Source organism: Pseudophryne corroboree, chromosome 1 (genome assembly GCF_028390025.1).
Source record: "Pseudophryne corroboree isolate aPseCor3 chromosome 1, aPseCor3.hap2, whole genome shotgun sequence".
In the NCBI taxonomy this organism is placed as follows: domain Eukaryota; kingdom Metazoa; phylum Chordata; class Amphibia; order Anura; family Myobatrachidae; genus Pseudophryne; species Pseudophryne corroboree.
This window is the reverse complement of record NC_086444.1, coordinates 709,962,918-709,976,262: the sequence shown is the minus strand read 5'-3', so window position 1 is coordinate 709,976,262 and position 13,345 is coordinate 709,962,918. Positions and strand designations below refer to the sequence as shown.

General features: G+C 44.8%; 1 long non-coding RNA gene across 1 annotated transcript; it reads left to right on the top strand.

Annotated features, from left to right (window-relative positions):
• Window positions 1-11,447: 11,447 nt before the first annotated feature.
• LOC134936824 (uncharacterized) lies at window positions 11,448-12,983 on the top strand. The gene is made up of 4 exons (XR_010180559.1): window positions 11,448-11,858; window positions 12,189-12,249; window positions 12,341-12,407; window positions 12,749-12,983. It is a non-coding gene; the product is annotated as an uncharacterized LOC134936824 (long non-coding RNA).
• Window positions 12,984-13,345: the final 362 nt, after the last annotated feature.

The window sequence follows — 13,345 nt, the reverse complement described above, 5'->3', positions numbered from 1 at the left end:
ACTACGCAAATACTGGCATGGGGTCCCTCCTGTACTGAGACTTGTTTAGCCAAAGTTCTTCCTGTTTGTTCTTCCTTCCCCAGGTCATCTGATGTTCCGCCTCCTCCATATCAAGACTTCACGGACGTGTTCAGTAAAGCCTCTGCTGATATCCTTCCTCCTCATAGAGAATGGGACTGCCCAATCGACCTCATTCCAGGGAAGGTTCCACCGCGAGGTCGAACTTATCCGTTGTCTCTGCCTGAGACACACTTCATGGAAGAGTACATCAAAGAGAACCTGGCGAAGGGTTTCATCCGACCATCTTCTTCTCCAGCCGGCGCAGGCATCTTCTTCGTTAAGAAGAAAGACGGTGGTCTGCGTCCGTGCATCGACTACAGAGGTCTGAACGACATTACCGTCAAGAACCGATACCCTTTACCCCTGATTACCGAGCTCTTTGATAGAGTTAGTGGTACAACTATTTTCACAAAGCTGGACTTGAGGGGTGCCTACAATCTCATCCGAATCCGTGAGGGTGACGAGTGGAAGACCGCCTTTAACACCCGTGACGGACATTATGAGTACCTCGTCATGCCCTTCGGATTGAGCAACGCTCCAGCAGTCTTCCAGCACTTAGTGAATGAGATTTTCAGGGACATCTTGTACCGCCATGTCGTGGTTTATCTAGACGAAATCCTCATCTTTGCTAATAATCTCGAAGATCATCGTTTCTGGGTAAAAGAGGTTCTTTCCCGTCTCCGTGTCAATCACCTCTATTGTAAATTGGAGAAGTGTGTGTTTGAAGTTAAAACCATTCCGTTTCTAGGTTACATTGTGTCCGGTTCCGGACTAGAGATGGATCCTGAGAAACTCCAAGCAATCCAGAATTGGCCTATACCCTTAAGCCTCAAAGGGGTCCAGAGGTTCTTAGGGTTCGCCAATTATTATAGAAAATTTATACGAGACTTTTCCACCATTGTGGCGCCTATCACTGCATTAACCAAGAAAGGTGCTAATCCGTCCAAGTGGTCCGAGGAAGCTACACAGGCCTTTCACCTTCTGAAGCAACGGTTCATCTCTGCACCAGTTCTGAAACAGCCCGACACCGACTCTCCTTTTATCGTAGAGGTAGATGCCTCCTCCGTTGGAGTAGGAGCAGTGTTATCCCAGAGGGCCAAAGATGGACATCTACATCCTTGCAGTTTCTTCTCCCGGAAGTTCTCCCCAGCTGAGCGCAACTATGCCATTGGCGATCAGGAGTTGCTAGCCATCAAGCTCGCTCTGGAGGAGTGGAGATACCTGTTGGAGGGAGCTTCCCACTCAATCACCATACTTACCGACCACAAAAATCTTTTATATCTCAAAGGCGCACAATGTCTGAATCCTCGTCAGGCCAGATGGGCACTTTTCTTCTCTAGGTTTGACTTTAAACTCCAGTTCTGTCCGGGTTCTCAGAATCGTAAGGCCGATGCCCTTTCCCGCTCATGGGAGCAAGAAAATGAGTCCGAGTCTGCAGACAAGCATCCTATTATTAATCCGTTGGCATTCTCCACGGTAGGGATGGACTCTACGCCTCCACCAGGGAAAAGTTTTGTTAAGCCAGTTCTAAGGAAGAAGCTCATGCATTGGGCCCATGCTTCCCGTTTTGCTGGACATACAGGCATTCAGAAAACCCTTGAATTTATTTCTAGGTCCTACTGGTGGCCAACTCTGAAGAAGGACGTTATGGAATTTATTGCCTCCTGCCCAAAGTGTGCCCAACACAAAGTCTCCCGCCAGTCGCCTGCGGGGCAACTGGTTCCATTATCTGTTCCCCGTCGACCTTGGACCCATTTGTCGATGGACTTTGTTTCCGATCTACCTATCTGCAACAAGTTTAATACCATCTGGGTGGTAGTTGACCGGTTCACCAAGATGGCACATTTCATCCCTCTCACCGGTCTTCCGTCAGCTTCCAAGTTGGCTCAAGTGTTTATACAAGAGATCTTCCGACTTCACGGTCTTCCTGAAGAGATCATCTCGGATCGTGGAGTACAATTTGTAGCCAAATTTTGGCGAAGTTTGTGTCAAGCCCTCCAAGTCAAGTTAAAGTTTTCCACGGCTTACCATCCTCAGACCAATGGTCAAACCGAGAGGGTGAATCAGGACTTGGAGGCCTTCCTCCGTATATATGTGTCTTCCTCTCAAGATGACTGGGTTCAACTCCTTCCTTGGGCCGAGTTCAGCCACAACAATCAATAACATTCCTCATCTTCTTCTACACCATTCTTCATTAATTATGGATTCCACCCTAAAGTCCCAGAATTCCAACCGCTTCCCGCAACTTCTGTTCCAGCAGTGGATGTCATCTTGCGTCAGTTTTCAAATAACTGGAGGAACGTCCGCGCAGCCCTGCTTAAAGCCTCATTCAGGTATAAGAAGTTTGCCGATAGGAAGCGTAGAGCGGTTCCTGCTCTCAAGGTGGGTGATCGTGTGTGGCTGTCCACGAAGAATTTGAGGTTGAGAGTTCCCAGCATGAAATTTGCACCTCGCTACATCGGACCCTTCAAGATTGAACAAGTCATCAATCCTGTTGCCTACAGGTTACAGTTACCATCCTTCTTGAAAATACCCAGGACATTTCATGTTTCTTTGTTGAAACCGCTGATCCTGAATCGGTTTCATTCCGCACTTCCTCCAGCTCCCAAAGTTCAGACTCAACGGGGAGTCGAGTACGAGGTGGCCAAGATTTTGGACTCACGTTTCCGTTACGGTCAGTTACAATACCTCATTGACTGGAAGGGCTATGGTCCTGAAGAACGCTCTTGGACCAATGCCTCAGACGTCCATGCTCCTGCCTTGGTCCGAAATTTCCACGCAAAGTTTCCTTTAAAGCCTAAGAAGTGTCCTGGGGCCACTCCTAAAGGGGGGGGTGCTGTCACGATCCGGGTATCTGGACGCCATTACTTACCCTTCAGATGCCTCCTAAGGCTGGCTCAGCGTTCCAGGACCGGATTCCGCTGTTCCTGAGTTTCCACATGCAGAATGTCAGAGTGGTGATTTCATCAGCCGCGGCCTCCGCTGTGCCCGCGTGGTTAAATGTGCGCTTGTCAGTCTGGCGTCTCCTGTCTCCTGTGGCCGGCGTCGCCATTACTGTTTCAATTCTCACATGGATTACAAACCAAACTTCCCTCCAAGTGTCTGCATGGGCGCAGCCATCTTGGATTTTGTCATCTGATTATTTCCACCAATCTGCTGTCTGTATTGTTGATTTGCATAATTGCCTAGCCACCCCCTTCCTTGCTGCAGGTATAAGTATGCTGTGCCTGAGCAAGGAAGGCGTCAGTGCTTTGGTTGTCTAACCTAGTTCCAGTTTGTCTCTCTCCTGTGGTTGTCTTCCAGGTTCCAGCTCCTGTCTCCAGACTTCTGCTATAGAGACCCGCACCAGCATTCCATCTGCGGTGTAGCCTGACTCTCCGATCCATTCTGGACTCACCTGTTTCCAGCTACAACAATCACCTGCTTCCAGCCCAGCTTCCAGCAGTGTACAGCTTCTCTTAAAGGGCCGGTGTCCTTTCTGCAGTTTACCACTCTCCACCGGTATTATTATTTCACCGCTCTCAAACAATCACCTGCTTCCAGCCCAGCTTCCAGCAGTGTATAGCTTCTCTTAAAGGGCCGGTGTCCTTTCTGCAGTTTACCACTCTCCGCCGGTATTATTATTTCACCGCTCTCAAACAATCACCTGCTTCCAGCCCAGCTTCCAGCAGTGTATAGGTTTCTCTTAAAGGGCCGGTGTCCTTTCTGCAGTTTACCACTCTCCACCGGTATTATTATTTCACTGCTCTCAAACAATCACCTGCTTCCAGCAGTGTATAGCTTCTCTTAAAGGGCCGGTGTCCTTTTCTGCAGTTTACCACTCTCCACCGGTATTATTATTTCACCGCTCTCAAACTCCAAACTTCATTATTATTTCATCGCTCTCAAGTTCGTTTATTATTTAACTGGTTCCAGCCAGTATCCACTCCGTACCAACAACAGTCTGGTTCCAGCCAGTATCCACAGCAGCCGTTTTACCTTCAGCAGCCCAGCCTTTCCTGGAACATCAGCTGGTACGATCCTGGGTTCTCTCCATTGCTACAGTCAGGCCTGGTAAGGACTTTCCAACTAGAAGATTATAAGAACTGTCTCACACTACCAGTGCCTGTGGCCCTTGCCACCCTGTAGTACCCAGGAATTGTATTTATCCTCTGTTGACTTTTATGTTTCCTTTACTGCTGCTGTGTTACGGAATTTGTCATAATAAACATCATTGACTTTTATCCTGGTTGTCGTGGTCACGCCTTCGGGCAGTTATTCTACATGTTACTTACATGTCTAGGGGTCTGATACAACCTCCCAGGTTCCGTTACATCTCAGCCCCTACAACTGAGGCTGCCTCCTGTCAGCTCAGGCCCTCAGTTGTGACAGTAAGCACTGACCTAATGAATCCAGCCGGAGACCAGGATCAAGCGGCCAGGCCGATGCAAGAACTGGCAGCCCGACTTGAACATCAGGAGGCTGCACAGGGCCACATCATCCGCTGTCTCCAGGATCTCTCTACACGGCTGGATGGGATTCAAACGATCCTCCGTGGACCTGGCACGTCCGGTGCGTCCACTACAGTGACACCAGCTGTAACCCCACCCACCTTACCCATTTCCAGTCCACATCTTCATCTTCCAACGCCAGCAAAATTTGATGGATCTCCAAGGTTCTGCAGGGGATTTCTCAATCAATGTGAAATCCACTTTGAGCTTCTACCTGGCAATTTCTTCAGTGACCATACCAAAATTGCCTATATCATCTCCCTTCTCAGTGGCTCAGCCCTTGACTGGGCATCACCTTTATGGGAGAAGTCTGATCCCCTGCTATCCTCCTATACTGACTTTGTAGCTACATTCAGGCGCATCTTCGACGAGCCAGGCCGGATAACATCTGCTTCATCTGAGATTCTCCGTTTACGCCAGGGAACACGTACTGTGGGACAGTATCTTATACAGTTTAAAATCCTGGCATCCGAACTGGCATGGAACGACGAGGCCCTGTATGCTGCATTCTGGCATGGCTTATCAGAACGCATCAAGGATGAGTTAGCTACCAGAGACTTGCCCTCTAAGTTGGATGAGCTAATTTCTCTTTGCACGAAGGTTGATCTACGTTTCAGAGAGAGAGCAACCGAGCGAGGAAGATCATCTACTCCTAAATCTTCTGCTCCTCCTCCTCGTCAACCATCTCCATCCAAGGATGAGCCTATGCAAATTAGTCGTTCCCGTCTATCTCCCGCTGAGCGCCGAAGACGTCTCTCTGAGTCTCTCTGTCTCTACTGTGCAGCTCCGTCGCACACTATCAATGCCTGTCCCAAACGTCCGGGAAACTCCAGATCCTAGCTCGCCAAGGAGAGGGCCGGCTAGGAGTAATGATCTCCTCTCCATCTCCTCATGACTGTAACCTCCCAGTGTCGCTCAAAATTGCTCAACGTTACAGGAACGTCATTGCCCTCCTTGATTCCGGAGCAGCTGGGAATTTCATAACCGAAGCTTATGTTAAACGGTGGTCCCTACCCACCGAGAGACTGTCCTCGTCCATCTCTTTGACTGCCGTGGATGGCAGCAAGATTTTTGACGCAGTCATTTCCTTAAGGACTCTTCCAGTTCGTCTGAGAGTGGGAGTTCTTCATTCTGAGTATATTTCTTTTTTAGTGATTCCAAGAGCCACACATCCAGTGGTTTTAGGCCTTCCATGGCTCCGTCTCCACAACCCATCAATTGACTGGACGACTACGCAAATACGGGCATGGGGTCCCTCCTGTACTGAGACTTGTTTAGCCAAAGTTCTTCCTGTTTGTTCTTCCTTCCCCAGGTCATCTGATGTTCCGCCTCCTCCATATCAAGACTTCACGGACGTGTTCAGTAAAGCCTCTGCTGATATCCTTCCTCCTCATAGAGAATGGGACTGCCCAATCGACCTCATTCCAGGGAAGGTTCCACCGCGAGGTCGAACTTATCCGTTGTCTCTGCCTGAGACACACTCCATGGAAGAGTACATCAAAGAGAACCTGGCGAAGGGTTTCATCCGACCATCTTCTTCTCCAGCCGGCGCAGGCATCTTCTTCGTTAAGAAGAAAGACGGTGGTCTGCGTCCGTGCATCGACTACAGAGGTCTGAACGACATTACCGTCAAGAACCGATACCCTTTACCCCTGATTACCGAGCTCTTTGATAGAGTTAGTGGTACAACTATTTTCACAAAGCTGGACTTGAGGGGTGCCTACAATCTCATCCGAATCCGTGAGGGTGACGAGTGGAAGACCGCCTTTAACACCCGTGACGGACATTATGAGTACCTCGTCATGCCCTTCGGATTGAGCAACGCTCCAGCAGTCTTCCAGCACTTAGTGAATGAGATTTTCAGGGACATCTTGTACCGCCATGTCGTGGTTTATCTAGACGAAATCCTCATCTTTGCTAATAATCTCGAAGATCATCGTTTCTGGGTAAAAGAGGTTCTTTCCCGTCTCCGTGTCAATCACCTCTATTGTAAATTGGAGAAGTGTGTGTTTGAAGTTAAAACCATTCCGTTTCTAGGTTACATTGTGTCCGGTTCCGGACTAGAGATGGATCCTGAGAAACTCCAAGCAATCCAGAATTGGCCTATACCCTTAAGCCTCAAAGGGGTCCAGAGGTTCTTAGGGTTCGCCAATTATTATAGAAAATTTATACGAGACTTTTCCACCATTGTGGCGCCTATCACTGCATTAACCAAGAAAGGTGCTAATCCGTCCAAGTGGTCCGAGGAAGCTACACAGGCCTTTCACCTTCTGAAGCAACGGTTCATCTCTGCACCAGTTCTGAAACAGCCCGACACCGACTCTCCTTTTATCGTAGAGGTAGATGCCTCCTCCGTTGGAGTAGGAGCAGTGTTATCCCAGAGGGCCAAAGATGGACATCTACATCCTTGCAGTTTCTTCTCCCGGAAGTTCTCCCCAGCTGAGCGCAACTATGCCATTGGCGATCAGGAGTTGCTAGCCATCAAGCTCGCTCTGGAGGAGTGGAGATACCTGTTGGAGGGAGCTTCCCACTCAATCACCATACTTACCGACCACAAAAATCTTTTATATCTCAAAGGCGCACAATGTCTGAATCCTCGTCAGGCCAGATGGGCACTTTTCTTCTCTAGGTTTGACTTTAAACTCCAGTTCTGTCCGGGTTCTCAGAATCGTAAGGTCGATGCCCTTTCCCGCTCATGGGAGCAAGAAAATGAGTCAGAGTCTGCAGACAAGCATCCTATTATTAATCCGTTGGCATTCTCCACGGTAGGGATGGACTCTACGCCTCCACCAGGGAAAAGTTTTGTTAAGCCAGTTCTAAGGAAGAAGCTCATGCATTGGGCCCATGCTTCCCGTTTTGCTGGACATACAGGCATTCAGAAAACCCTTGAATTTATTTCTAGGTCCTACTGGTGGCCAACTCTGAAGAAGGACGTTATGGAATTTATTGCCTCCTGCCCAAAGTGTGCCCAACACAAAGTCTCCCGCCAGTCGCCTGCGGGGCAACTGGTTCCATTATCTGTTCCCCGTCGACCTTGGACCCATTTGTCGATGGACTTTGTTTCCGATCTACCTATCTGCAACAAGTTTAATACCATCTGGGTGGTAGTTGACCAGTTCACCAAGATGGCACATTTCATCCCTCTCACCGGTCTTCCGTCAGCTTCCAAGTTGGCTCAAGTGTTTATACAAGAGATCTTCCGACTTCACGGTCTTCCTGAAGAGATCATCTCGGATCGTGGAGTACAATTTGTAGCCAAATTTTGGCGAAGTTTGTGTCAAGCCCTCCAAGTCAAGTTAAAGTTTTCCACGGCTTACCATCCTCAGACCAATGGTCAAACCGAGAGGGTGAATCAGGACTTGGAGGCCTTCCTCCGTATATATGTGTCTTCCTCTCAAGATGACTGGGTTCAACTCCTTCCTTGGGCCGAGTTCAGCCACAACAATCAATAACATTCCTCATCTTCTTCTACACCATTCTTCATTAATTATGGATTCCACCCTAAAGTCCCAGAATTCCAACCGCTTCCCGCAACTTCTGTTCCAGCAGTGGATGTCACCTTGCGTCAGTTTTCAAATAACTGGAGGAACGTCCGCGCAGCCCTGCTTAAAGCCTCATTCAGGTATAAGAAGTTTGCCGATAGGAAGCGTAGAGCGGTTCCTGCTCTCAAGGTGGGTGATCGTGTGTGGCTGTCCACGAAGAATTTGAGGTTGAGAGTTCCCAGCATGAAATTTGCACCTCGCTACATCGGACCCTTCAAGATTGAACAAGTCATCAATCCTGTTGCCTACAGGTTACAGTTACCATCCTTCTTGAAAATACCCAGGACATTTCATGTTTCTTTGTTGAAACCGCTGATCCTGAATCGGTTTCATTCCGCACTTCCTCCAGCTCCCAAAGTTCAGACTCAACGGGGAGTCGAGTACGAGGTGGCCAAGATTTTGGACTCACGTTTCCGTTACGGTCAGTTACAATACCTCATTGACTGGAAGGGCTATGGTCCTGAAGAACGCTCTTGGACCAATGCCTCAGACGTCCATGCTCCTGCCTTGGTCCGAAATTTCCACGCAAAGTTTCCTTTAAAGCCTAAGAAGTGTCCTGGGGCCACTCCTAAAGGGGGGGTGCTGTCACGATCCGGGTATCTGGACGCCATTACTTACCCTTCAGATGCCTCCTAAGGCTGGCTCAGCGTTCCAGGACCGGATTCCGCTGTTCCTGAGTTTCCACATGCAGAATGTCAGAGTGGTGATTTCATCAGCCGCGGCCTCCGCTGTGCCCGCGTGGTTAAATGTGCGCTTGTCAGTCTGGCGTCTCCTGTCTCCTGTGGCCGGCGTCGCCATTACTGTTTCAATTCTCACATGGATTACAAACCAAACTTCCCTCCAAGTGTCTGCATGGGCGCAGCCATCTTGGATTTTGTCATCTGATTATTTCCACCAATCTGCTGTCTGTATTGTTGATTTGCATAATTGCCTAGCCACCCCCTTCCTTGCTGCAGGTATAAGTATGCTGTGCCTGAGCAAGGAAGGCGTCAGTGCTTTGGTTGTCTAACCTAGTTCCAGTTTGTCTCTCTCCTGTGGTTGTCTTCCAGGTTCCAGCTCCTGTCTCCAGACTTCTGCTATAGAGACCCGCACCAGCATTCCATCTGCGGTGTAGCCTGACTCTCCGATCCATTCTGGACTCACCTGTTTCCAGCTACAACAATCACCTGCTTCCAGCCCAGCTTCCAGCAGTGTACAGCTTCTCTTAAAGGGCCGGTGTCCTTTCTGCAGTTTACCACTCTCCACCGGTATTATTATTTCACCGCTCTCAAACAATCACCTGCTTCCAGCCCAGCTTCCAGCAGTGTATAGCTTCTCTTAAAGGGCCGGTGTCCTTTCTGCAGTTTACCACTTTCCACCGGTATTATTATTTCACTGCTCTCAAACAATCACCTGCTTCCAGCCCAGCTTCCAGCAGTGTATAGCTTCTCTTGAAGGGCCGGTGTCCTTTTCTGCAGTTTACCACTCTCCACCGGTATTATTATTTCACCGCTCTCAAACTCCAAACTTCATTATTATTTCATCGCTCTCAAGTTCGTTTATTATTTAACTGGTTCCAGCCAGTATCCACTCCGTACCAACAACAGTCTGGTTCCAGCCAGTATCCACAGCAGCCGTTTTACCTTCAGCAGCCCAGCCTTTCCTGGAACATCAGCTGGTACGATCCTGGGTTCTCTCCATTGCTACAGTCAGGCCTGGTAAGGACTTTCCAACTAGAAGATTATAAGAACTGTCTCACACTACCAGTGCCTGTGGCCCTTGCCACCCTGTAGTACCCAGGAATTGTATTTATCCTCTGTTGACTTTTATGTTTCCTTTACTGCTGCTGTGTTACGGAATTTGTCATAATAAACATCATTGACTTTTATCCTGGTTGTCGTGGTCACGCCTTCGGGCAGTTATTCTACATGTTACTTACATGTCTAGGGGTTTGATACAACCTCCCAGGTTCCGTTACATCTCAGCCCCTACAACTGAGGCTGCCTCCTGTCAGCTCAGGCCCTCAGTTGTGACAGCTCCAAGTTAACCAAGACCATCCAAGTCTAGCCAAACCTCTGAGAATCAAATGATAATAGGGAGGAAGGGTTGTTTTCCCTGCACAAAATGCATCTGTTGTAAGCATATGGATAGGAAACAATTCACTTTCATTCAGGAGAATGGGCGTACATATACTTTGAAAGAGACTGTCAACTGTAATTCAAATTATGTGTTTCATAGAATCACTTGCAGTTATAAGCTCTCATATGTGGGAAAAACTAAAAGGTGCGTCAAATTGAGAATTCAGGAGCGCCTGAAAAATATCAAACACAAATTAAAAACACATAGTTTACCCCACCATTTTGCGGAGACACATAATGGTGAGGTAAAAACCTTGAGTTTCACTATTTTGGAGCATATACCATCTAATCCAATGGGTGGCGATAGGGATTTAACTTTATCAAAGAAAGAGTCATACTGTATTTATTCTTTGAATAGCCTCTTCCCAAAGGGTTTAAATGAAAACATTGATATTGTTTCAGTTCTATGAATTGCTGTTCATGTATCTGTGATTGGTTGGTAAATAAAAATGGAAATATTGTATTTGTTATCTTATATTATATATATTTTTTGTATAAATCATGTATATTGTTTATGTTTGCAATTTGATGTAAAGCTGTGAACAATATGGGCAGCCTTATGATCATATTGGTTCCATTATTATGAAACAACACTATACATATATATTAGGGTTAATAATTGCATATTGATTTATAATCGGAATTAATATTTACATAATTTAATTGTTTCAAAAAATCACATAAGTATGTATAAAAATATTTTGCCAATCACACATTCATATATTCAAGTAAAGTATATGCCAATCACACATTCATATATTCATATATGCATGACCTAAAGGTAATTTTTTGTCTTTTTTTATATTTTCTATTTTTCTCTATAAATTAAATATCATGAATTTATTATGATATATAAAATATTTATTTACATTATCTCATTATATATAAACATGCATACATTACACAATACATAACGTATATATACAAACTTCATATACACAAATTCCATTAAATAATTGAATCTTTTTAAACAATATTATATATACAATAAGTGATAATGTCAGCAACATAGAAATTGTTCTATATCAGGTTAATTACAGTGTACATCAAATAGGCGATACGACAGGACCAGTTAGTGCTTCCACACTTCCGGGTTTGCGTTCCACAGCCGAAGTAGGTGGAGCGCAGACAGGAAGTGACGTGACAATCAGAGGGGAAGCTCTGAAGGAGCAGTTAACGATGCCGCGCTTCCGGGATTGCGTTCCACAGTCGGGGAAGGTGGAACGCAAACAGAAAGTGACGGGGCAGCTACATGGGAATCAATTAGAGACAGCACCGATTAAAGATTCAGCGGTGCTGTGGTGCGGGAAAACTATCCATCACACCTGTATGCATTCCAGCATACAGGTGGAACACATAGGGAAACACTATGATAGTACATCCTGAAGCATTATACAATTTAGCAATTCTGACACTTTAAAACTTGAGGTAGTGCATTTTACAAAGTGGTATTCAAAACTACTTATAGGTTTACATTATCTAAGTGCCTTTGAGGTATTTTCATTGTCCCATATGGGACTTTTATACACTTTTTTCATATGAGTGATTCAGGAAGTGATGTCATACCCAGGAATGTATTTAAATCTAGGAGGGTCTCTCAGTCATTCTATTCTGACTGGTGACCTATGCACATGCACATATTGGAGTCTGTAAGTATGATTGATCTATCCATCTTGTTCACAGTTAAATTGTAATGATGGTTCATCTCTGTATTGCAATTAAATTTAATATTGTTTGGAAAAATACATATATGGTTATATGTGTCATAATACCAATAGGCTATAATAATTATTGTTAATCAAATAGTTGTATTGATCACTGTTTACAATATATATGGGTCAATATTTAAGCACTATGCTAAATAAATTATAATTTAATGAACACTAAATATGTTTTATAAGTGGAATTATGCTATTTAACAGAAGTCTTATGTAAATTGATTAAAAAAAAACATATTTGTTGTCTGCTGTTTTTTAAAGGTGCATTTTTTCCATTTGGGATTTTTGGTCACTAGTAAATGGGATTTCTCATATATATTTGGTATGTATATGTTTATACTTTGTTCTTATTGAACCCTATGTGTAAACAGTTTATTGACGGACTCCATTAATTTGATGAATTATCTTTTTAGAGCATTTGTAGATGCTGTATATTATTCATCTTTGGGACCTTTTTATCCTAATGGATTTTTTAACATGGTACGTATAATTGTATCTTTTGGTTTCTAAACCATTACCCATATATATATATATATATATATATATATATATATATATATATATATATATATATATATATATATATATATATATATATATATATATTTATATATTGGGTTTATAATAAGGACCTGCTCTTTTCAGAACCTATGCTAAATCTCTTGAATTGTATCTGAGAAATGGCTGTTAACAACCTTCTTAAGTTCTAATTGGTACGCACCTTTTTTTAGCATATACGGTTTTTAAATGAGGATTCATTTTTTTAATATCATCTAACTCCTCTTTGTTATTTTCAATTCCTCTTTTTTTCACCCCAAAAGAAAAGATATACACCCCTGATGAAGTCATAGAGATGAAACGTGTAGGGTTCACCAATTTGTGTCCATTGTGTCATTGTAACAACTATCTCCACCTAGAGCTCACACCTTTTGTTAAGGTGAGGGGAGATTTGTGCCATCTATTGTATTATGACATCTATATGGACGTGATTGGAGTTGTAATTTTGTATGATATTTTATATTGCTGATTGAATAAAACATCATTGTTTGATATTAACTGTTTTATTTTTTGGGTGATTTGTCCTGGTGAGAGGGATTCCCTTCTAGGGTTATTGTTAGTATGTGTGTGTGTGTGTGTGTGTGTGTGTGTGTGTGTGTGTGTGTGTGTGTGTGTGTGTGCCCTCACTGACTGACTGACTCATCACTAATTTTCCTACTTCCAGTTATGTTAGGAAGCTGAAATTTAACATAGGTATTCTGCAAGTGGAAAATAGGTAATCTGCATTATTTGAATTTTTTAAAACCTCCCGTATGAGGTTGAAAAGGGTGTTGACATAATTACGTCCTTAACGATGCATGGCTTCCATTGCTGGAATGATAACGCCCAATCGGACAATCGGATGAAAACTCGGATTGCAC